This window comes from Entelurus aequoreus, linkage group LG12 (genome assembly GCF_033978785.1).
Source record: "Entelurus aequoreus isolate RoL-2023_Sb linkage group LG12, RoL_Eaeq_v1.1, whole genome shotgun sequence".
Taxonomy (NCBI): Eukaryota; Metazoa; Chordata; class Actinopteri; order Syngnathiformes; family Syngnathidae; genus Entelurus; species Entelurus aequoreus.
Window position 1 is genome coordinate 24,644,428 of NC_084742.1, and position 25,284 is coordinate 24,669,711.

Consider the following 25,284-nt stretch of genomic DNA (forward strand, 5'->3'; position numbering starts at 1 on the left):
AGTTCAGCTGTAGCGATAGCGGCCTGGCTGAAGCTAGGTTATATGTAGGTACTCCTGCGTGTAGCACAAATGCAGTATTTGCCAACACAAGCATAATGCTCTGCTTTGATTGATGTATTGAACAGAAAATAAGACGTCTGAAAAAGCGTTGTCTTCTATTTAAGGACACTTTATTTCTATATTTGGGTTATAGGACGATACTTTCCTCTAGAACAGTGGTTCTCAACCTTTTTTCAGTGATGTACCCCCTGTGAATTTTTTTTAAATTCAAGTACCCCCTATTCAGAGCATAGCATTTTTGGTTGAAAAAAAGAGATAAAGAAGTAAAATACAGCACTATGTCATCAGTTTCTGATTTATTAAATTGTATGACAGTGCAAAATATTGCTCATTTGTAGTGGTCTTTCTTGAACTATTTGGAAAAAAAGATAGGTTTTTATTTATATTTATAAAGGATTTTTGAATTGTTGCAATTTTTAGAATATTTAAAAAAAATCTCACATACCCCTTGGCATACCTTTAAGTACCTGCAGGGGTATGCGTACCCCCATTTGAGAACCCCTGCTCTAGAAAACCTCGGATGGTTCTTTTTATATGCCGGCTCGAAGAAACACTTCCTATGTTGTCTAGATATGCTTTGGTTTAAATTTGGCATAAATCTTGCTCCAGAGTCACAGTCACGTTTTTTGAGTCTGTCTACAAGATGTTCAACTATGGAAGCATTCACAGATTACAAATGAAACCACCCCCGACCCTCTCCAAAAGTATCACGATTAATCTTTTGAAAATGTATACTGTTAAATAAAGTATATATATTGAGGTCGTTGGGGCTATTTTCTTTCCAGACACTCAAAAATAAACATCTTAGGCATTATATAGATTCACCCGGTCACACCATTAGGTACACCTGCTGACTCGATTCAGACTCTGCACAAAACAGCTGCTTTTATCAACATTTATCATTGTAATGCGCATGGCAAGATTAGAGGACAATAATACTTTGTCCTACCTTTTTTTGTGTTTCCTCAGACTGAAACAGAGGGGTAGGAGCTTTTCCCTCCCTGGCTATGCGATTGTACTAAATGTCCAAATAAATGCTTCCACCTCGCATTGCAAATCCCGGCGAGCAGTGGCCTCCGAAACTGTGCGCAAGCTCACTCCAAAATGTATGAAACTTAATATTTGACGCTTTGACTTTGTTTAACAGGACTAGTCATCCAACGTTTTAACATACGTAAGTCGGAAAGGACTAAATTCATCACACAGTAGGTCCCCTTTAAGCAGGATGTCTGGTACCCTTAAGTTGACACTAAGTACAGATTTTTCTCTGCCAAAGTGGCACACTTCGAATTTGCGTCCTGGTAATCAGATATCCTCAGAGTTGATTCAGGTCTCTGTCACACGTGGTCGGCCTGACACAGTATGTGCCGGTCAATCAGAACAACAGCTGGCGGTTCAGGTCTAAAACATCCGTTGTAGGTACTAGTTTGGCACATACAGTTGGCAGAGGAGATATTAACATGTTAGCTGACATTTTAACTTAACTACAAATGTATGTACATAAGTGGTCAAACGTATTGGGACACCTGATTCTTACGCCAATGAACTGGAAATGTAAGATTGTTTCCCTAAAACTGATTATAATACCTTAGGATTCCTGTAGAAAACTGCTGTAGTAACAGGAAACATCCTTTGCACAAGAGTGTAAGCAGAGTATCAAGGTGCCTCGTGGGCGCTGGCTCCAAGCTTTATGGGATGGCGCCCAGCTGTCACTCTAGCGTTGTGAATCTGCCACGCCGTAATATCTTAATTGTTTCAAATTAAATGCTCGTAAAACGGCAAAGGGAATTAGTTTTTCCCTCTCTCTCTCTCTTTGGCTCAACTTGCGTGTTAAAAAACGAAATGAGTTTTTATGGTTTGTTAGCCCGTCAGCCAATCAGAGCGGCGTTATAAATCACATGTCCTCGACTAAAAGAGTCCCTCATTTGTCCACCTTTATCTTAATAAACTAGAATATCCTGTGGGGGGATTTGTAGGTTTAGTTGCCTCTCTATCTTGCTCACGCCACTGCTTGCTGAGCTTTAGCCTATTTCACACAGCGCGCACACATTCGGGTGCACACTCACGCAACCATGTGCACGCATAGCAGCCGTACATGCACCCTGTGAATAATCAGCTTTTCTAATCATTGTGTTCCGAACACATAAAAAGGCTTTCTTTTTTTTTTTTAAACACTCTGAATGGATATCAGCCTTTCCATTTAGCGTCCCCCTCTGCCTTGTTGACTTGACACTCTCCACTTCTGCACTAAATGAAGCCCACAGCAGGCGACTCAGGCGAGGCAATTATGTGGCGTCACATGTCGCAAAGTGGCTCCGAAGGCGATTATCGTAGAAATAAAAGCAAACGGAGAAAGAGGACTCCACTTGGAGGCCAAACTGAAAGCACAGCCATTGTTGCCTAGCGATGATCGCAAGTGCTTATTAAAACACTCATCTGCAAGAATTCCATTTGCTACAATGTGAATGTATCTTGGTGTGCTGCCCCCAAGTGGTCAAGCTATCAAATTCTCGACAGTTGAATCTGAATTGTTTTGCTATCACAGCCCCAATGTTGTATACCCACAAAAAAAAAAATTGTTGGGTATTAAAAAAAAACAAGGATTAGCTTGTTAATTTAAAGCGGGGGTCTGCAACCTGCGGCTCTTTAGTGTCACCCTAGTGGCTCCCTGGAGATTTTCAAAAAAGTATGAAAATAGAAAAAGATGGGGGAAAAAATATAATTTTGTTTTAATAGGGTTTCTGTAGGAGGACAGCATGACACAAACCTCCCTAATTGTTAGAACTCCCACTGTTTATATTAAACATGATTTTTAGATGACAGTATTTGGCGAGCGCTGTTTTGTCCTACTAATTTTGGCGGTCAGTGAACTCACCGTAGTTTGTTTACATGTATAACTTTCTTCGATGCCAGAGAAAGATATGTTTTATGCCACTCCTTCTTTGTCTCATTTTGTCCACCAATCGTTTTATGCTGTGTGTGAATGCACAAAGGTGAGCTTTGTTGATGTTTTTGACTGGAGTGTGGAGTGCTTATCAAGCATATTTGGTCAGTGCATGACTGCAAGCTAATTGAAGCTAACATGCTATTTAGGCTAGCTGTATGTACATATTGCATCATTAGGCCTCGTTTGTAGGTATATTTGAGCTCATTTAATTTCCTTTACTTATGTCCTCTGTGTATTTAATTTATATCCGCATTTCTCATGACATATTATCTGTATTTAATATTGCCTACATGTCTGATAGTTGTTTGTGTGCCGTTATAGACCACAGCAAACGTTACCCAGCTTGCATAGATTGAAATAAATCCATTAGAAGAAGACATCCTGCATTTCCTTAAACTTGGACACACACATCTATAACTTTGGCCATTCTAAGCCAGTAATTTCCAGGACTTATCTCATCCTGTGAGAAGCCTGCGTTTTACCAAAGTTTTTCAATGTTTTACACAGAGCGAAAAATATCTTGCGGCGTATCTCAGGGATAAATACTCGGACCAAAATTGTTCAATTTCTATATAAATGACATTTGTAAAGTTACAAAGGACTTAAAGTTAGTATTATTTGCAGATGATACAACATCATTTTGTTCAGGAGAGAACACAAAGAAGCTAATACAAATAATAACAGAAGAAATTTTACAAATTAAGAAGGTGGTTCGACAAAAACAGACTATCTTTGAATCTCAGTAAGACTAAAATAATGCTATTTGGTAACAATAGAAGAGAAAGTCAAACACAAATACAAATAGAAGGAGTAAATATGAAAAGGGTAAAATAAAACACATATTTGGGTGTAATAATAGATGATAAAATGAATTGGAAATCTCATGTAAAAAATATACAACATAAAGTAGCAAGAAACACATCAATAATGAATAAAGCAAAACATGTTCTAGACCAAAAATCACTTCATATTCTCTACTGCTCACTAGTGTTACATATCTGAGTTATTGTGCAGAAATACGGGGAAACTACTACAAATGTGCGCTTCATTCACTAACTGTATTACAAAAAAGATCAATTAGAATAACACATAATGTTGGATATAGAGAACATACCAACCCTTAATTTATTAAATGACAATTATTGAAATTCAACGATTTTGTGCATTTGCAAACAGCTCAAATGATGTACAAAGCAAACTATAACCTGCTACCCAAGAATGTACAACAATTCTTCTCAACAGAAGAGGAAAAATATAACCTTAGAGGAAATCTAATTTAAAACATTTGTATGCTCATACAACACTTAAAACTTTTAGTATATTAGTATGTGGAATTAAATTATGGAACGGATTAAACAAAGAAATCGAACAAAGCACCAATATGATTCAGTTTAAGAGACGGTTCAAACTGCAAGTGTTCACAAAGTACACAGAACAAGAATTATGATGAACATCTTGAACCCTTTTTTTTTTTTTTTTTAATTTTTATTTGAGACAAAGATTATTTATGTATTTAATATTTTTATGCTTACTATGGTCTTTTATTTATTTCTTAATTATTTGTTCAGTGTTCTGTTACAGAGAACAAGGAAATTGGATAAAATTGCTATGGTATGAAAAGGGATAGGATTAAATAAGCTCTGCTTCTTCCTACTCCTTTTCGGACATGCTGTAATGAAACAACTGGAATTGTGTGATGTATTACATTGTATCGTATGCATGTTCGAAATAAACTGAAACTGAACTGAACTGAAATGTTGTAAAAATGTGTAGAATAAATATTACATTTCAACATTTCTGTCAACGAAGATTTGTGTCAGCCTGCGACACAAATTGTGATAGTAGGCTGATATAGCTAATATAGACACTTATATCATGTGTTGACTTCATTATATCACTTATAGGAGGCTTTTGATTTTTTGCGGTTCCAGACAGATTTTTTTTTGTATTTTTGGTCCAATTTGGCTCTTTAAACATTTTGGGTTGCCGACCCCTGATTTTAAGGGTCCTTTTATGCAAAACCGACTTTTCTTACCTGTTGGTACCTGTTTTTGTGTATTTGCGATCCCCATGATTCCTGAAAATGTAAAAATCAAACCATGGCGGAGATTTTACTATAATAGTCGTGCCTTCTTCCAAAAAAAAAAATGCTCCAAACAAGTCGTTTATATCTCCATAGCTCTGCCATTTTTATTCAGTTGTCATCCAAAGTTGTAGCCAATAAGTTCCTTATTTTTCTCTATCCTCTTGTTGTGGGGCAGACTGTCTCGTACATACACATGCATGCTAAAATCCTCTGCGGTTGCAATTTCTAAAAAAAAAATTTAAAAAAATACTGTGTAGTTTTAACTTGTATCTGTCAGTAGACTCAATATCTGGAGGAAGATTTTGGCGCTTAAATAAGATAGACTGAAGGTGGCTTTAATTTGCACATAAAACTAAATATATGCAAAATGTGAAACAAAGCACCACCATTACATGTTAAAGAAGTGTTTTAAATATAGAAAAAATCATAATATGAACCCTTTAAATGAATCCATACATTTTATGTATTCTGATTGTATAACAATTGACATGTAGATCGACAGATGATGACATGGATATTGAGTGAAAACTTGTCTAACTCGCATCCAACCTATACGACACAGTAATAATGGACATGTAGACCAACCAATGACTGCATGAGCAGTGACTGGAAAGAAATCCAAAAAAACCCATTTACCTTTTCCTGATCTTTTACATTATTAGCGCTGATAGCTCCCAACAGCTCTCACACGGCCCATTTCTGAAATGGCGTCTTGCTCCCGTTCTTTCTCTTTTCCATGTTCGTGGTCTTTCGCTGTGTGCACAACTAATGGCCAGGGTGTAATCCACTGGCTAATCTGCTGACAGTGTGTGTGTGACAAGGCATTAGCTTTGTGTCACTGCTTGCCATGCTGTGCGGCTACATTTGTGTGTGTGTGTGTGTGTGTGTGTGTGTGTGTGTGTGTGTGTGTGTGTGTGTGTGTGTGTGTGTGTGTGTGTGTGTGTGTGTGTGTGTGTGTGTGTGTGTGTGTGTGTCACAATAAGGCTATTCTAGCATACAAAATATGTCGCTAAAACTACATGTTTAGCGTTTGCTACATCGATTTGACTTGACCTTTGGCAGCGTTTACATGTCATCCCACTGTGGTTAATAAGACGGCAGGTCCGAGGTGGTGGATGCGACAAATAACCAAAGTGGACTTTGTGCTTCAGATCAAAGATCCTCTATATGCTCTTTTTATGGACCAACTGCAAAAATGCTAGCCTTACTAAATGTTATTTTCATTAAATTATTCTTATTAATAATAATAGTATTGGCAGCACGGTGGAGCAGGGGTTAGTGCGTCTGCCTCACAATACGAAGGTCCTGAGTAGTCGTGAGTTCAATCCCGGCCTCGGGATCTTTCTGTGTGGAGTTTGCAAGTTCTCCCCGTGACTGCGTGGGTTCCCTCCGGGTACTCCGGCTTCCTCCCACCTCCAAAGACATGCACCTGGGGATAGGTTGATTGGCAACACTAAATTTCCCCTAGTGTGTGAATGTGAGTGTGAATGTTGTCTGTCTATCTGTGTTGGCCCTGTGATGAGGTGGCGACTTGTCCAGGGTGTACCCCGCCTTCCGCCCGATTGTAGCTGAGATAGGCTCCAGCGCCCCCCGCGAACCCGAAGGGAATAAGCCGTAGAAAATGGATGGGATGGATGGATGGATAATAGTAATTTCTGATATCTGAATACAACACCATGAATAATAGAAGCACTTGTCAAAAACAAGTGCCTCCAAGTTGTATTCCACACCCCTCCAAGCCTTATGCACAATCCTAATCAAGTAAAGCAGCCAACGTAAAATTAATTTCCCCATCAAGCGGGACTCGAGTGATAACGATCTTTCTTAAGCGGATATATCTAATCCTGGGTCGACATCGAGATTGACTTGTTTATGGTCGCCAGCCAAGCGCGCCTAGAAAGGACGGGCGAAAAGGTATTTTCTGTTTTTAAGGGCACACTGCAAAAATGCAGGCAAAGATCTTCCATTTGATAGGACCTCTCTGCTGTTTATAAGGACTAACTGCACAAGAAAATAAAGATCATCCTGCTGTTTTATAAGGACACGCTGCAAAATTGCAGTCAAAAATGTTCTGTAACAGCCGCTATTCAACTGGCAGCCAAGGGGCCAAATTTGGCTCGGTAATGACATTATATTGGCCCCTCAGTTCAGTTCAAAACTTGGGAGAACATTTTTGCAGCAAATTTCAAAAAACACTATGGTGCTTATTTTGTATAGAGGGCTCTAGACCACTATAAACACATTGGCCGATTCTTCCATTGACATTTTAACTTTGCTAGCAAACATAGAACAAACTTGCTGTTTAAATAACCGCGACGTTCCTCAAGGCACCCCTTTCAAGGGGAACTGCGCTTTTTTTGGAATTTTGCCTATCGTTCACAATCATTATAAAAGACATGACGACGGATTGATTTTTTTTAATGAATTCTATCTTGTAAATAAAAGTCTGCTTACAGCAGAGCCAATGGGAGCTCCTCTATTTCGCCCGTAAAATCCAATAAATAACCATTCTAAACCGCCAGCAATACTCATTTACATTTCGTGATTTGAATATTAACCAGGTATTAGTGATATTGTTATTATAAGCGCTAACGCAGACAAACTATTTATAGCGGCACCGTAATCACTACCATGTCTCCCTACGTTTACATTGAGTGGTCTGCTGCTTCCTCGCTTCCTTGCTCCCTGAAAGTGTATTCTACATCATAAATCGTGCATCTCACCTGCACAGAAGAAGTCTGAGTAGGTATTCCGATCATTTGGTACACTTTGCCATTTAGAACCTGAAACCAGCGAGGACGACACAAAAAGATGCGCGCTCCCCCACGACCCCACTCCGTTTCTTTGTAAGGATTATGAGTCATTCTTCACTTAAATGGGAATATATGATCATCCTAGCAGTCGGCATCCTAATGACCGCAGACAGTGAGTGATGTTTTATTATGTTTGTTGGCTCTTATAAAGTCTACAGTAAGTTATAATCAGTGATGTAGAAAAAAAAAGCAAACTTTGTGATGTGTTTTTGAAATTAATGCTTAAATAAATAAAATGATCAAAAAACGTATAATATTAAATGTTATTATAAATGTGCCTGTTACTACATTGCATATATACTTACAGCATGTATATAAAACCTCAATGGAGGTGTTTGGATGTTATTTTAAGGGCTTTATAGGCGAAATTGCACGGCTCCCCTAGGCTCCATTGTAAGCAAACTTTTGATTGCATTTATTTAATATTTAGATTGCAAATACAAAAAATAATAACATCCATCATCATGTCTTTCATAATGATTGTGAACGATAGGCAAAATAAAAAATTAAAAAGTGCAGTTCCCCTTTAAGTCCTCTCCTTTTTGGCTGTTACATTTTTTTGTTATAGGATTTATGTAACTAAGATGTTACTGTAGCGTGTTTACTTCAGTAGTCAGAAGTGATTTGTTTAACTTCTTTAGTTATACTAGCAGTGTTCCAAAAGGTTCCATTTTTAGGTCCTCTTTTTTTCATCATTTGGGCTGTTCAACTGGTGATAGACACACATTTTACAGCAGATTCCTAAAAACACTAGAAAGCTGTCGTAGAGATGATATTTGACTAGCTTTTTTGCAGAATGTTCTTAAATATAGCAGAGTGCTCTTGTAAAAAAAATATACCAAAATCAAATGATTATTGAGAGACTCACATTTTTGCAGCAGATTCTGAAAAACACTTCAGTGCTGTCATAAAGTATTTTTCCACTAATAGTACAGGAACTTTAAGTCAATGAAGCTTTTAAGTTCGTGGAACCAAAGGTTCCTGTAGAGGTGTGTGGTTTGTGTTTACATAGTCCAGGGTAGTTTATACAAATCAGGCTGATGACGTATGGAGGAGTGGTTTAGTACTGTATATTGCTATACTAATACCATGTAAATTAACACACAATATTAATTCATATTTATTTTACTGAAGTGTAAGTAAATAAAACACAAAACAATAATATACAAAACGATATTATTTAAAAACAAAGTTGACCAGATTATACATAAAAATACAGCTAAACTTTTGTCCACAGTGTCCAACAGTCAGAAAGTTGTCCCCTCAGTAAATGATGAATTCATGAGGGTCAGGCGAGTACTTATGGTCCATTTAATCTGTAAATAACAATATATAAAAAATACATTTCAGTGTTTATTTCATGACAGCAACATAAACGCATCATATTTAGAGTTTGCCTGTTAGCTAGCGTTCACTCTGGTTAAGACGAATAACTACACAAATGGCGTGTCACTGTCTACTTTGACGGCATGTCATAAAGTAAATATTGAATATTTGATGTGATACACCTCCGTTCCACTCCTCCTTCATTTCACATTTTTCTTTAAACGGGGGGCGGCATGGCGTAGTGGGTAGAGCGCCCGTGCCAGAAACCTGAGGGTTGCAGGTTCGCTCCCCGCCTCTTGACATCCAAATCGCTGCCGTTGTGTCTTTGGGCAGGACACTTCACCCTTGCCCCCGGTGCTGCTCACACTGGTGAATGAATGATAGGTGGTGGTCGGAGGGGCCGTAGGCGCAAACTTGCAGCCTCGCTTCCGTCAGTCTACCCCAGGGCAGCTGTGGCTACAAATATAGCTTACCACCACCAGGTGTGAATGAATGATGAGTTCTCACTTCTCTGTGAGCGCTTTGAGTATCTAACAATAGAAAAGCGCGATATAAAATCTAATCCATTATTATTATTATTATTAAACTATGTGCCAGGGAGCAGCTTGCCTCGCTGCTTCTAAGTCCGGCTGGATACTTCATATTCCTCTGTAAATTTGTTTAAAATAGTACGTCCACTTCTCGCAGCTTTGCGTATTGAAATTTAGTTTGTAAAAAATAATAAACTTCGGTAAAAACACTGCATGATGGTTCCACTAATCAGCGTTCTTCAGCATAAAGGTGCCCCACAAAAAGTCAATAGTTTATTTTGTTTTTCTTTCTCTCCATTGTCAAGTATGTTGTAAGAGAAATACACAAGAAAAAAGACATAAACAAGTTGTCCTTGCATAATATAATGGTGGCTGAGACTTTGTATGCAGAGTTTTAGAAGTGCCTATCTTTGTTAAACCAATCAGCGTTCAACAGCACTGCCTGCCCCCCTTAAGGGGCCACTACTAAGAACTAAAATATTTCTTACTTACTTAGACTTAGTTCCTCCCATTCCTGTTGGAACATTGGGTGACGAGTCCCCTCCATTTGTTCCGGTCACTGGCGACCCTTCTTGCTCCATGCCAGCTGACTCCCATCTCTCTCAGGTCTTTCTTGGTTGTTTGTCTCCACGTTTTCTTTGGCCGTCCTCTCTTCCTCTTTCCCCCTTCTGGCACCCAGTCCATTGCCACACTTGCCGGTCTCTCTCTTAGCAGTCGGAGTATGTGTCCAGCCATTCTCCTTCTCATGTCAGAAACTATGTCAGACAATGGTGCTACCCCTGCCCTTCTCATCACCTCTTCATTGGTGATGTGGTCTCTCCATGAGATCCTAAAGATGTATCTGAGGCACCGTCGGTGAAAGAAATCCAGCTTGTTAGTAATGCTTGATGTCTTCATCCACGTCTCACAGACATAGGTCACTGTAGGTATGACCACTGACATATAGAAGCGCAGCTTTGTGGACGTACTGATAGATTTTGATGACCAGATGTTCCGGAGGCGTTGGAAGACTCCTGCAGCTTTTCCGATTCTGGTCTGTACATCCTTTTCTGCGTCTCCAGTGTTTGAGATGTTGCTTCCAAGATACGTGAAGTTTTCAACGTACTCTATGCCTTGTTCGCCTACGGTGAGCAGTGGAACGTTTTGGTCTTGTGCGACGGTCATCATCACATGGACAAAGATAAGACCTTCTGGAGGAACGTTCTGTGGTCAGATGAAACAAAAATTGAGCTGTTTGGCCACAATACCCAGCAATATGTTTGGAGGAGAAAAGCTTAAGCCTTTAATCCCAGGAACACCATGCCTACCGTCAAGCATGGTGGTAGTAGTATTATGCTCTGGGCCTGTTTTGCTGCCAATGGAACTGGTGCTTTACAGAGAGTAAATGGGACAATGAAAAAGGAGGATTACCTCCAAATTCTTCAGGACAACCTAAAATCATCAGCCCGGAGGTTGGATCCTGGGCGCAGTTGGGTGTTCCAACAGGACAATGACCCCAAACACACGTCAAAAGTGGTAAAGGAATGGCTAAATCAGGCTAGAATTAAGGTTTTAGAATGGCCCTCCCAAAGTCCTGACTTAAATGTGTGAACAATGCTGAAGAAACAAGTCCATGTCAGAAAAACAACACATTTAGCTGAACTGCACCAATGTTGTCAAGAGGAGCGGTCAAAAATTCAACCAGAAGCTTGCCAGAAGCTTGTGGATGGCTACCAAAAGCGCCTTATTGCAGTGAAACTTGCCAAGGGACATGTAACCAAATATAACATTGCTGTATGTATACTTTTGACCCAGCAGATTTGGTCACATTTTCAGTAGACCCATAATAAATTCATAAAAGAACCAAACTTCATGAATGTTTTTTGTGACAAACAAGTATGAGCTCCAATCACTCTATCACAAAAAAATAAGAGTTGTAGAAATTATTGGAAACTCAAGACAGCCATGACATTATGTTCTTTACAAGTGTATGTAAACTTTTGACCACGACTTTACATAATAGGACTAATACTGAAGGATCAGCATCCCAATCCTTAGCTGTCTGGAGTTGTGGCCCCCAAAACATGTAGTTGAATCTCCCTGCTCTGTAAGATAAACACCCTCTGCTGTTTTGAAGGACACACTGCACAAACAAGTCATAGATCCATTATATGACAGGAGCATTCTGCTGTTTTTAAGGACCTACTGCTTGTCCAAAGTCTCTGATATAACAAGAGTTTCATAATAATGTTTAAATGCAGGGGTGTCTTAGAAGAGCTCCTGTCGCTTAAAGCATCTACTATTAATCGTAAACAAACATGTTTTGAAAGTTGGATTCCTTTAAAGCTCAGTGGATCTACTAGGATTTAAGTGGATTTGATTGGCACTAAACAATCTGCATTAGTTTCTTCATAGCAGTTTTGTCCAAACTGTGCCTCAGGGCCAACTGTGGGTCACATGTTAGTTGTTTTGGGGTCACATCGGTTTTGCCGTGAAAATTGTGTTAGGGCTGAAAATAACTCACTCCGAAGCTGAAAAGCGTTCACTTGAACTCTCCCTCAACCCAAGTGAGCACTTATGTGTCCTCCATGGTGGACATGCTGAGTCATGCGTAGTCGATACGTCCTTATCTCGTGGAGTGGGGAAGGGGCTGGCTTTGATGCGCCGGGTGCAGTGAGCTGAGGAGCAATTAGGTCCATAAAGAGATCCACTCTGCAGTTTGCAGAATCCACTCCTTGCTCCTAGCACAAAATGCATGCTAGCTTGCAGCACACTCCAATATTGATTTATAAAGCCCCATACATTACGCGTTCAAAACAATTGCTAGTTTTAGCATTCTTGCTAATTCCCTCGTCGCTTGCTGGGTAATTAATCAACAAAAAATGTGACCGTAAAGCCGTTTAAATAAGGCAAGGAGCATGTTGTAGTCAAATCATTCTATGGAATGACCCGAATATACTGTAAGATATTATTGTCATTCCTTCTAAAAAGCAAGTCTATAAAAGATGTAGTGTCTTATATTTGTGTGGTCAAGCAATGGGATATCGATTCTATTTAACTGATACTAGTACCAAATCGGTAGTTTAGAAAGGATGCCGGTTCATAAACTGTGCCCAAAATCCAAAACAATTCGGTCAAAAAATAATACCTTTATATTTCTATTGAAATTAATGGGAATCTGCGCTTTTAAGGGGGAATTGTGCCTATCATTCAGAATCCTTATGTAATATAAGCACACATATGTGTTTTATTTTTTTATGCATTGAAACTAGTAATTAAATGCGAGCATATGTTTGCGAACAATGGAGCCTATGGGAATCGCTCTATTCTGCCTATAAAGTGTGTAAACAAACATCCAAAAATCTCCATCAAGGTTTTATATACACGCTGCAAGTATATATGTAATGTAGTAACAGGAACATTATTTTTAACGTCATATTTACGTATTTTGCTTATTTTAAGCATACAGCTTAATTTCACAAACGCATCACATTTACTTTTTCCTTCAACAATTACTACTCACTGCAGACTTCAGGGGCGCCAACAAACATAATAAAAAAACAATGTCTGCTCTCACTGTGATGCCAACTGTTAGGATGTTCATATATTCCTGTTTAGATGAAGAATTACTTAGAATCTTCACGAATGGTTACCATAAAAGGTGCGTGCAAACCAGCATCTTTTTTGGTCTTTGTCACCATCTCCAGGTCTAAGTTAGCTGTCAAAGTTGACCAACTTCTCAGTTTATGTCCAAATCATTTTATTATTAAGGTAAAAGGCATGATTTATATCTAGAATAAACTTTCACCAGCTCAGAGGTGAGAAAGCAGCTCCACAGCCGTTGATGTCAATATAGCAGCATAAGGAAGTTGCCACTCTCTGGATGGTTATTAATTGGGTTTTATGGTCAGAATAAATGCAATAGACGCAATGATGTCATGGCTTCCATTGACTCCATTGTAAGCAAACCTTTATGTTTATTTACAAGTTAAAATGCATAAAAACAAAAAGACATATGTGTTCTTGTCTTCCATATGGATTGTAGAATTATAAGCAACATTGCAGTTCTCCTTTACGTTAAACAGACTGGAATTATAAGTAATCAATACAGTCCACAACAACTTGACATAATTAGTTCAGAAAAAAACTGCAACAATACAGACTGTAGAGAATGTGCAAAAAAACAACTAGCTTGTGTTGTATGTTGATGCGAACAATTTCGAAGGGTTTGTGAGTGCACCGGGCTCGCTGCAATCGTGATTGGTTTAAAATGAAGAAGGAGGAAGTGCTGTGTTGTTGTTTGGGCGGCTGTTGGCGTGTTAGAGTTGGTAATATAGTTTAAAAAGAGCTTCAGGCTCTGTGCGCTTCTGACGGGACGCTACATTACTTACAAGACTATTTACTCAAAATTACCTTCAAGCACTTGTTGCAAGGGGCTAAGACTGCATTCATTTGGCACAATATACTTATTTTTTCATTCTGGTTACTCCCGCTTACGTCAGCACCGGTGCCATTAAGGAACCGACTTTCGGTTCACATGCCTAATCAAGATTTTGTCTTAAAAATATATATATTTCCCATTAAATAAGTATTTATTACAACAGGTTTTGAAAAAACATTTTTTGTCTTAAATTAAGGTTATAACTAGGATTGTGCGTCATTTGAGTTAGGACGATTTGAGTTCTGATTTCAGTTGATTGTTTCGATTCCAGTACTCGATTCTGACTATTTTAAGAAGGAGGGTCAAAAACTATTGTGAATTTATCATGTGGCTATCTGTTTTCAACCACTATATACATATTAATCATTTCAACCTGAATATAAATGTTTTACTTTATTTTTGAAAATCTCATAAAAAAACATTTATACATGTCCTTTTGTTTATGTGTTGAAGGGGGGTTGTTTCGATCTGGGTTTTAATATACTGCTGAGTCCCATTCCGATCATCCATGAGTGAAATTACACAATACCAATCACATGGATTAAATGTCATTTTTTAAATGTATTAATGGTGAGTACTTTTGACATTTTAACAATGTTTCAACTACTTCTTAATTCTCTTTTATTACATATATTTGTTTGGGGGGAAACTAAGTAAATAGCACACAATAACTAAACAAAACTATCTTCCACCTATTTTGGTCCTTTGGTATGGAAAATTAATGGTTTATACCCTGAGCCCAGTAACTTATTTCCTGCGCTGTTTTAAACATTGACAAAAAAAGATTTTGAAAATGTAAAAATATTAATCTATTCACTAAAGTATCTGTCACAAACCGATAGTACCGTTAGATAAACACTACCAATGTATAGCCTGATCTGTCTTCCTCTTGTGTGTACAGCTGGCAGTGGCTGTTAAAGAGCATCAGTTGTTGATATATTATCATCTCTCTCGACCAGGGGTGCCCAAATGTTTTGCCTCCAAGAGCCAAACTGAAAATGTGCCAATAGTCTGTGGGCCAAACCCTTTTTTTTTAACATGCAACAGCACCACGAGTGAGGAATTTTTCCTCACAGCCATATATAAACATAAGTTGTGTGCCTAATTCAGTTAGCATGTACATTTTCTGCAGATGTTGGCCATTCCCAGGTGTTGTTCTGTAAACAGTTCCTCCTAGATAGGACATCTGATCACTTTCAAACTTTACCCAGACAGATTAGACATATGGAGGATGCTAAATTTCGAAGAGTTTAGTTTTCCAATATACGACGTGGGCGAAGCACCAAGATCATCCTTTTCCATAGAGCGTCAAAAAGTCCCAACTTTACCGTAGAGCAGAGGTCTCCATTTCAAGCTCAACTAGTTATATTTAGCCTGTAAAAAGAAAAATCTATAGCTTTTACAACAAAAAAACTAGCAGATCGGTCACCAAATTTTTTTACGTAAAATGTACAGTGTTTTCACACCAAATTACTGTAAATTGAAAAACCGTACCACTGTTTTTACGTTAAAATTCCATTGACTGAGCTGCCAGTTTTTAAACAATCGTTGGACATTTTTTTACAATTCATTGCTGAATAGTGCCACTGTTATTTTTTACTGCAAAATTCTGGCGACTTTTTTACCTTAAAATCTATGTTCCCCGTTTTTACAGTGCATTACATTATATGGAAAAATGGTACCACTGAAGATTTTACTGTAAATGTCTGGGTTCTGAACTGCCAGGTTTTTACAGTAAAATCTACTTTTTGCTACTTTTTTACACTGTATGTTGCCTTGTGGACATAAAATCAATGAGTGTACACCTTGAAAGAGGTCATTATGAATGTATATTACATTTGGTAATCACCCTTTGGCGGGCCAAACAAAATGACATTATGGGCCAAAGTTGGCCTGCGGGCCCCACTCTGGTCACCCCTGCTCTATACTGTTACTAATCTACTTGTTAATTTCCTGTTAATATCTGCTTACCTTCTACATCTAGACCTCTTAATGTTTGTTAAGCACCTATTTTGTTTGTTGTTTAATAACAGCTAGCTTAGCGATTGGCTTGCCTGCTCTTGCTTGCTCTTCCTCTGTGTTACATTATTAGCCTCGTCCCTCGTCCTCCAGTGATATTAATATTTGTAAAAAAGAATGTTTGTTTGCCTCAATCAAAGATTATTGACTTGGAGGAGCTGCTCCACACGCTGTATGGAGATATGCAGATAGTTGCTTAGCAATCCGGTCAGCGGACATAGAATCAAAAATAGGAATCAACGTTTAAAGATTTGCACCGTTCCAAATTAATCGAAATATAAGATCCACTGATGCTCGGTGCCCAGCCAATCTTGAAAACAAAAAGCCAGAGAAAGAAATTACCCTGATCTGTACCCCAAAATGTAATAATTACTGTTGATAAATAAGACATGACGTAAAAATAAAATATAATACTGCAATGGCAACAGAAAAGTGCAAAGTTGTCCAGGTCTGCACCAAATTATACATATTATTGTTAGTATTAAGAGTAGGACAACATTAAATAAGACATAAAAAAGATCACCTCTTTAATACACTCAAAATTCGATATAACGCGGTCGTTGGGGTCCATAAAATACCTATCGCGTTATTACTGAGATCACGTTATATATAAATCCTTATTTTTCACCTTTTTCTTTTCGAAAAAGTTATGCGCGTAGCTCGGCTGCCTTAACCGGACAGTGCCCCCACAAGATGTGGCGTGTCACGTAAATGGTGGATTATGCTCCCATTGGACATCACTGGGTTAATATTAAAGTTTTGGGGGGTTTTTTAAACTTATTTTTGGAAACTTTCATAAAGATATGATGTGTAAGTACGCAATAATTTCAGGAAAAACATTGCGATTGACTCAGGTGAAAATTCGAGGTCCACGGCACTATCGCTTATATACAACCGAATGCACTATATCGACCTTTAAGGCAGTGTTTTTCAACCGCTGTGCCACGACACTATTCCGTGAGATAGAGTCTGGTGGGCCGTGGGAGATTATCTAATTTCACCTATTTGGTTAAAAAATATTTTTTGCAAACCAGTAGGGGTGTGGGAAAAAATCGATTCGAATTCGAATCGCGTTTCTAACGTTGTGCGATTCAGAATCGATTCTCATTTAAAAAAAATCGATTTTTATTTTTATTTTTTATTTTTTAGCACGGCCACCACCGGTGGTGGCGGCCGTGCTGGAGGCTGTGGCTTAGCATGGTGACGGACTGGTGGTGGCGGCCGGGCCGGAGGCTGTGGCTTGGCAGGACGATGATGATCCACCCCCCCTGAACAGTTCCCAGCCCTAGCCCCCCCCTCAAGGAGCGGATACCAGACGCGCTCCCCGCTGTCTGGAACCGTTTTTTGGGGTGGGTGGAGGGAGGTCAGGAGGGGGGCAAAATCCTCCCCTCTAAATTGTCCAAACAGTCTTTCTTTCCCCCCCACTTGGGCTTTTGTGGGTGAAAACAATTTTTGAGACTTGGCCGTGGCTTGAGTCTTGGGGGGCGGGGCATGAATTCTGGGTGACTGTGATTGACCGGGTAAAGAATTTGGAAAAAAAATCTCCAGGTGTGTGGAGTGCTCCTTGAGCTGCCAGGCTGGCTGACTTCCATTTCCGCCCGGAGGGGGAGGAGCCCGCAGGAGTGACACATCCTGTCCACTCAAGGAAGTCTTTCCTCTTCCTTGGCGACGTTTCCGGGACGGGAGCAAGGCGCCGATCGGCACCAGCTTGCCTCCGGGCCCCCACATCATCCCCCTGCGCTCCCTGGGGGAAAAGCGCAGTGTTTCCGCCTCCATACCGCGCAGGACTTCCCACGCTCCCTCGTCCAATTTTGCGGGAGAACTTTTTTGTTGGCGAAATCTGTCATGACTCGGTCTGTGGCGTGGTTGGTTCTCCAGTGGTGCAAATGAATTGGACCATACGTGGCGTGCAGGTGAGGACATGTTTAATATTTTAACTCAAAAGGGAATTAACAAAAAGCGCGCACAAAGGCGGAAGTACAAAACGTGGCTATGAAAATAAAACACTATAGCACAAAGGCAAAAAACTATGAACAATAACAAAACTTACTTGACATGAGAAGAGGGGCATAAAAAAGAGCAGCAAGGATCATGAGGGTGAACAGAGTGGCAGGAGTGTGATGTCGCCAGGACGAACAACAGAAACAGAAAAACTTATATAGTGACATGATCAGTGAAAACAGGTGCGTGACTCTAAACGTGAACAGGTTCGTGACATGACGATGTGAACCAGGTGAAATTAATGGTTGCTATGGTGACAAATAAAAGTGCACAAAAAGTCCAAAACCAAAACCGAACATGACTAAAACAAAACATAATCACAGACATGACAATATGTTATAGTTATTTGAATGACTCTTACCATAATATGTTACGTTAACATACCAGGCATGTTCTCAGTTGGTTATTTATGCGTCATATAACATACACTTATTCCGCCTGTTGTTCACTATTCTTTATTTACTTTAAATTGCCTTTCAAATGTCTATTCTTGGTGTTGGGTTTTATCAAATACATTTCCCCCAAAAATGCGACTTATACTCCAGTGCGACTTATATATGTTTTTTTCCTTCTTTATTATGCATTTTCGTCCGGTGCGACTTATACTCAGGAGCGACTTATACTCCGAAAAATACGGTATATTAATGCATGGTTGGTTATGCTTTAAAGTCATATCCAACAATTGTGACAACGTTTTTACTGTCAACTGAGTTTCGTTTTTTAATGATTTCTGCTGGTGGTGTGCCTCTGGATTTTTTCAACGCAAAAAATGTGCCATAGCTCAAAAAAGGTTGAAAAACACTGCTTTAAGGTGTTTAAACAACAATGTTTTACAATCACAGACAAATCAAATCAAATCAAATCAACTTTATTTATAAAGCACATTTAAAATTTACCACAGGGGTAGCCAAAGTCATGTACAATAGGCAGGCTAAAAGATAACACAAGAAAAAACGAGCCAACACAACACAAACAGAGCAAGATAAAAAAATAAATAAAATAAAAATAATTGACACAGGTGAAAATTCGGGGTCCACGGCACGATCGCGTTATATAGAACCAAATGCACTATATCGATCTTTAAAGGCCTACTGAAACCTACTACTACCGACCACGCAGTCTGATAGTTTATATATCAATGATGAAATCTTGACATTGCAACACATGCCAATACGGCCGGGTTAACTTATAAAGTGCAGTTTTAAATTTCCCGCTAAACTTACGGTTGAAAACGTCTCTGTATGATGACGTATGCGCGTGACGTCAATCGTTGAAACGGAAGTATTCAGACACATTGTATGCAATACAAAAAGCTCGGTTTTCATCGCAAAATTCCACAGTATTCTGGACATCTGTGTTGGTGAATCTTTTGCAATTTGTTTAATGAACAATGAAGACTGCAAAGAAGAAAGTTGTAGGTGGGATCGGTGTATTAGCGGCTGGCTGCAGCAACACAACCAGGAGGACTTTGACTTGGATAGCAGACGCGCTATCCGACGCTAGCGGCCGACCGCATTGATGATCGGGTGAAGTCCTTCGTCGCTCCGTCGATTGCTGGAACGCAGGTGAGCACGGGTGTTAATGAGCAGATGAGGGCTGGCTGGCGTAGGTGGATAGCTAATGTTTTTAGCATGGCTCTGTCAGGTCCCGTTGCTAAGTTAGCGTCGTTAGCAACAGCATTGTTAAGCTTCGCCAGGCTGGAAAGCATTAACCGTGTAGTTACAGGTCCATGGTTTAATAGTATTGTTGATTTTCTGTCCATCCTTCCAGTCAGGGGTTTATTTCTTTTGTTTCTATCTGCAGTTAAGCCCGATGCTATCACGTTAGCTCCGTAGTTAAAGAGCTTCGCCGATGTATTGTCGTGAAGATAAAAGTCACTGTGAATGTCCATTTCGCGTTCGCGACTCTCATTTTCAAGAGGATATAGTATCCGAGGTGGTTTAAAATACAAATCCGTGATCCACAATAGAAAAAGGAGAAAGTGTGGAATCCAATGAGCCCTTGTACCTAAGTTACGGTCAGAGCGAAAAAAGATACGTCCTGCACTGCACTCTAGTCCTTCACTCTCACGTTCTTCATCCACAAATCTTTCATCCTCGCTCAAATTAATGGGGTAATCGTCGCTTTCTCGGTCCGAATTGCTCTCGCTGCTGGTGTAAACAATGGGGAAATGTGAGGAGCCTTTGAACCTGTGACGTCACGCTACTTCCGGTACAGGCAAGGCTTTTTTTATCAGCGACCAAAAGTTGCGAACTTTATCGTTGATGTTCTCTACTAAATCCTTTCAGCAAAAATATGGCAATATTGCAAAATGATCAAGTATGACACATAGAATGGATCTGCTATCCCTGTTTAAATTAAAAAAAAATCATTTCAATAGGCCTTTTAGGCAGTGTTTTTCAATCATATTTATGCAGATATCTGCCTGACAACTCTCATTATTATTATTATTATTATTATTTTTAATAATGATAATAATCATTATACTAGTAGTAGTATTAGTAGTAGTATAGAAAAACATCAAAATAGGAAAAAAGAAACAATGATTAAAAAAAAAAATCATGCACCTTTTATCCTTATTCTTAATGCACCAAAATGTACATTTGAGCATAAACATATTTAGAGGAAATGATTATCATACAATGGCAAAAACTAACAACTGACTCCAAAACATTAGAACGTTAGTGCACCCACTGATATGTCCCTTTAAAAGTGGGCATGTCATTGAAGTCGCCCCCTGCTGTCTGCTAGAAGTAAATTGTTTAAAAAAGGGTTTTAACCTGTCAAATATGGAGTAATCTAAGAATATCCTCTTTAATTTGCATTCATATATTGCTCATTAGAGTAATTAACACTGCTATATCATCCCAGTATACAAAATAAATCCCAAATGCATGAATAAATTAATGAATGGCTTGAAAGGAGACACATTCCTACAGGGAGTTTATCCGGGGGGAGTTTTAGTGTATTAGTGGGAGTGTGTGTGTGTGTGTGTGTGTGTGTGTGTGTGAGAGTGTGTGTGAGCGTGTGTGTGTGTGAGTGTGTGTGTGTGTGACGTCACCACGCATACACACTCCACAGTGAGTAAGAGAGTGTGTGAGTGTGTGTGGAGGGGGGCGTGCAAAAGCAAGCAGGCAGGCAAAGCGAGCACTTTGCAGCCACAGTCTCGCCACGTTCATGCTCAATGGAGAGCCAGGACATAGACGGACCCCACACGTCCCACACGCCAGAGACTACCCTTACTCTAAATAAAATCAAACAGAAGAAAACACAACAACAGAAGAAAAGGAGGGACTAAGAACAGCGGATTTCCCCCCCCCTCTCTCTCTCTCTCTGTTCCATGCGTTTCCACGGTTTGGCAGTCGATTGTCATTGCTGGATTAAAAAAAAAAACAAGGAAGAAAAGTGACGACTTTAAAAAGTGAAACGCAACAATGCTGATAAGGTAAGAAAAGCATGTGCGGTAGTGCGTGTGCGTGCGTGTGTGACAGCTGCCGCAGTGATTCCAGGTGCACGTGTGCGTGCTCAAACGTATGCACGCGCACAAAACGCACACACTCAGCTGTCACCCGCAAAACATGCATTGACTTGCTGATGCCTTCAGGTGCACCTCGTTTTTTTTTTATTTTGTTTTTTGAATAACGCCCATTGATTGTGTTGTTTGTCTTTAAATAGACTTGTGCTGACATTTAAAAGTTATTAGTAATGTTGGTCAACTGTTTGACACCTTAAGCAACAGACAGAAGTTTAAAAAAACGAATACCCACGTTTAATAATATCATCTTTTATACCATTTTGCAGTGTGCTAGCACAGTTGGGGGCCCTTAGGTTGTCATATACCACCAAGGACATAAGGAGACGGTTTGTTTTAGTGAAACTTTTTATTTTCAAAGTACATTTTAAAGGGATTTCACCCATTAAACTTCATTTTTAAGTGTAAAATATCAATACTGTACTTAAGCGCTTCTAAATATCAACCCCTTCTGCAGCACGGGAACACTTTTTTTGCATTTTGGCATAGCAATTTTTTACACAAAGCACACAAACTGACACTGTTTTCTTCAACCTCTGGTTAAAATCAGTGCATTTTGAAACTTCTGCACCCTTCAAAGTCATATCATAAATACTTAATAACTCCAGTTATACTCTTTTACTGTATAATAACACACTTTTTGGCACCTACAGTGTCATATATATATCACAAAGGACACAAGCTGACACCTTGCTTTAGTTTAGCTGTCATTCAAAGTACATTTGAAAGCGTTTGCACCCTTCAAACATTAAATATCAGTGTCAAAACCACTAAAAAAACGTCCAACGCCGAGCAGAAACTCACCCTAAGATGGTACATTCATTGTAAACTTGCCAAAAAGTGACCCCCGATGTTATTTCTGCAACTCTCCAGGGATGCACTTCTGTTTTTATTCTTGGCCGCTGTGCTATTTTAAGCAAGGACTGTTATTTATTGTGATGTATAAAATGGAGCCGTCTTCATGGGGTGAATTTTTGAGCCGCTAGGGGGCTCTGCAAGCAATGCGTTAAAGGAGGAACGGTAAAGTGACGCCATTGAGCAAAACATGGAGTCTATGGTTATTTCCATATATACACATGCTTGTGTTTGTTTGCTTTATGTCACAATATATTAGCATGTGAACCTGCAAGATGTATAAGGGGCGGAGTCATGAAGTGAATTATATTTATATAGCGTTTTTTCTCTATTGACACAAAGCACTTTTCATTGAGAAACCCCTTATTGACATTTAAGCTGCATTCACACCAGCGTGGGTGGCACTGTGAGCAAGGTGGGTGAAGTGTCTTGCCCAAAGACACAACAGCAGTGACTAAGATGGCGGAAGCTGGATTCGGACCAGTAACCTTCAATTTTCTGGCTTGCCGCTCTACCATCTGAGCCACGCCGCCCGGAAAGTTCTGTGGTTTATTTTTATATATTTTAGTGATCTCACATATGAACGTTTGCCAGCGTCTGGAGAGAGGACTGGAATGTTGGGAGCGTGCTTCATGTCTTTCAGATGTCCCGCCATGTGGTTTAAATGTTAAGCTGGGGACGGAGAGGACACGGTGGAAGGGAAGTTCCCGATATTTCTGTACGCTGCGCAAACAGAAATGACTCATTCTTGTGAAAAGGAAAGAGAACGGAAAAAGTGTTTGGGTGTGCAAGGGACACAATGGTAGTGGTGAGCTTTGAAGGCTTTGGTGTGGAAGAATTTCACTGGCAGAGAGCCCTGACCTCAACCGTACTATACGCTAAATCAAAGAAAACCACAAGTAATAACCAATAAAATGGAGGTACTTGGTTTTGACTTTAGACAAATGTACTTTAAATTGGTTTCATTAGTATGTGTGATGTCAGGCAGACTTTTCCTTGTTTTTTTTAAATTGTATATATTAGATGGCACAGTTGTTCATTTAAAAAAAAAAAAATCATGTTTTTCATTGGACTATACCTGACGTCAGACCAACCTGATTAAATTACATTTAATGTCTGCTGTCTGGCCTAACTTTTCCCTGTTTTCTTTTAATTATATGTAGTTATCGTTTGATGGAAGAAACAAACGTGAAAAAAATGAAGATGCTTTTCTTCGGACATAATGACGTCAGACTAATTTAATTTACTTTAATTTCATTTCTCAGATGTCAGGCCTGGCTTTTCCTGCTTTTTCAAACATTGTTTATTCATTAAAAACAAAAGTGATTTGAAAAGGAACATATAGTTATGTTTGGACAGGTAAATAAAAAAAAATAAAAAAAGATGAAATTAAAATGTACTTGTATTGTTTCGGGCATCAACCAGCTTCTTTGCTCTGTTTTAAATAATTTTTGGGATGTTTGGTAGGTATTAGGTCATAACTTTAGGTGGACTTCTTCCACACTTAGCAATTGTATTGTGTTTGAATATTATCAATCTGTGGATCTATTGATTCATGGAGATGGATTAGGTTGAACTCAGGCTTCTGTGTGGTTGGGACTTGAACACCAAATGCATCCAACCACACTTTCATGGACCTTAATGTTATTGTTTTTTATTCTTGTAAAATCCCTAAATAAATAAATACAAATAAAACATATGGACATACAGTACATGCTTTTCATTATTACTTATTACTCAGCCATCCACATCTATTTAATTTCACTTATTTAAAATGTTATTTTTTAAATTATTGAATAGTTCATAGCTTATCCAACCACATTTTATCGACCTTTATTTTAATTGTTCTTTAAAGTTTACATGTTAGTATTGTATTGTGATCAAAATAAAAACAAATAATGGAACACCTATACATTGTTGTTTTTTTTGGACAGTGACAATTCAAGTTGAGATATATATATATGTATATATATATATATATATACATACCACCTTTTTAAATATATATATATATATATATATATATATATATATATATATATATATATATATATATATATATACCCCCTGTTTAAATATGTTATTTTATTTTTCACAAGGTTGAGGTCAGGGCTCTGCATTTTCCTCTCACAAACTACTCCAAGCGAGGCCAGCTGTGTCCTGTGCATGCAATGTGTCACGCCGCATGCGTGCATTTTTCTGGAATATGCAGCTGGGCGTTAATCAAGTGAAGCACGCGCCGCTTATATGCCGTGATGCGTTGTGACAAAGGAGAAAGCTCTTTGATTTCGCACAACAGCAACTTGGCATAATGAAGCGATCATGACTTTACCCTTGCTTCACTTTGGCCCCCGCTATTTATTTACTTGAGAGCATTTCTTCCTGTAACCTCTAGCTGCAGGGTTGGTTTGCTTGATATATATTTAAATAATAATTAAATAAAAGCGCTACGGGCCGTTGGTTGTGCACATCAGGGAACACTAGCATGCTAGTTGCCACTGGGTTGGAATAATAAGAAGGCCATTTTCACGCCGAAGCAAAATCACCTCTGCTGTCCGTCAGCCTGTCAAGTAGGGACGCTGAGCCGCGGCTGAGCTTGTTCGTCTACGTTAAGTCATCGTCTCCTGTTTGACTTTCTGTCCCTTCGTGTTTTCCTCTCGCTTCCTTGCTGTCCCACACGGCTCGTATCAAAGTG

General features: G+C 39.0%; 1 protein-coding gene and 1 long non-coding RNA gene across 51 annotated transcripts in view; one reads left to right on the forward strand and one right to left on the reverse strand.

The window, feature by feature from the left end:
• The window catches only part of LOC133661819 (uncharacterized), a 49,379-nt gene extending 43,516 nt beyond the window's left edge, over nt 1–5,863 (reverse strand). Inside the window, exon 1 of the long non-coding RNA XR_009827998.1 lies at nt 5,730–5,863. This is a non-coding gene — a long non-coding RNA (uncharacterized LOC133661819). The remainder of the gene's footprint in view (nt 1–5,729) is intronic.
• The window catches only part of LOC133661813 (receptor-type tyrosine-protein phosphatase delta-like), a 660,250-nt gene that overhangs the window by 414,968 nt on the left and 219,998 nt on the right, over nt 1–25,284 (forward strand). The window contains exon 1 of one of the 50 annotated variants that reach the window (XM_062065283.1): nt 21,326–21,647. The exons of the other annotated variants lie outside the window; for them this stretch is intronic. The gene's annotated coding sequence lies outside the window, so the exon portion shown is untranslated. Of the gene's footprint in view, nt 1–21,325; nt 21,648–25,284 lie in introns of those variants that run through there. 50 annotated transcript variants of the gene reach the window in all.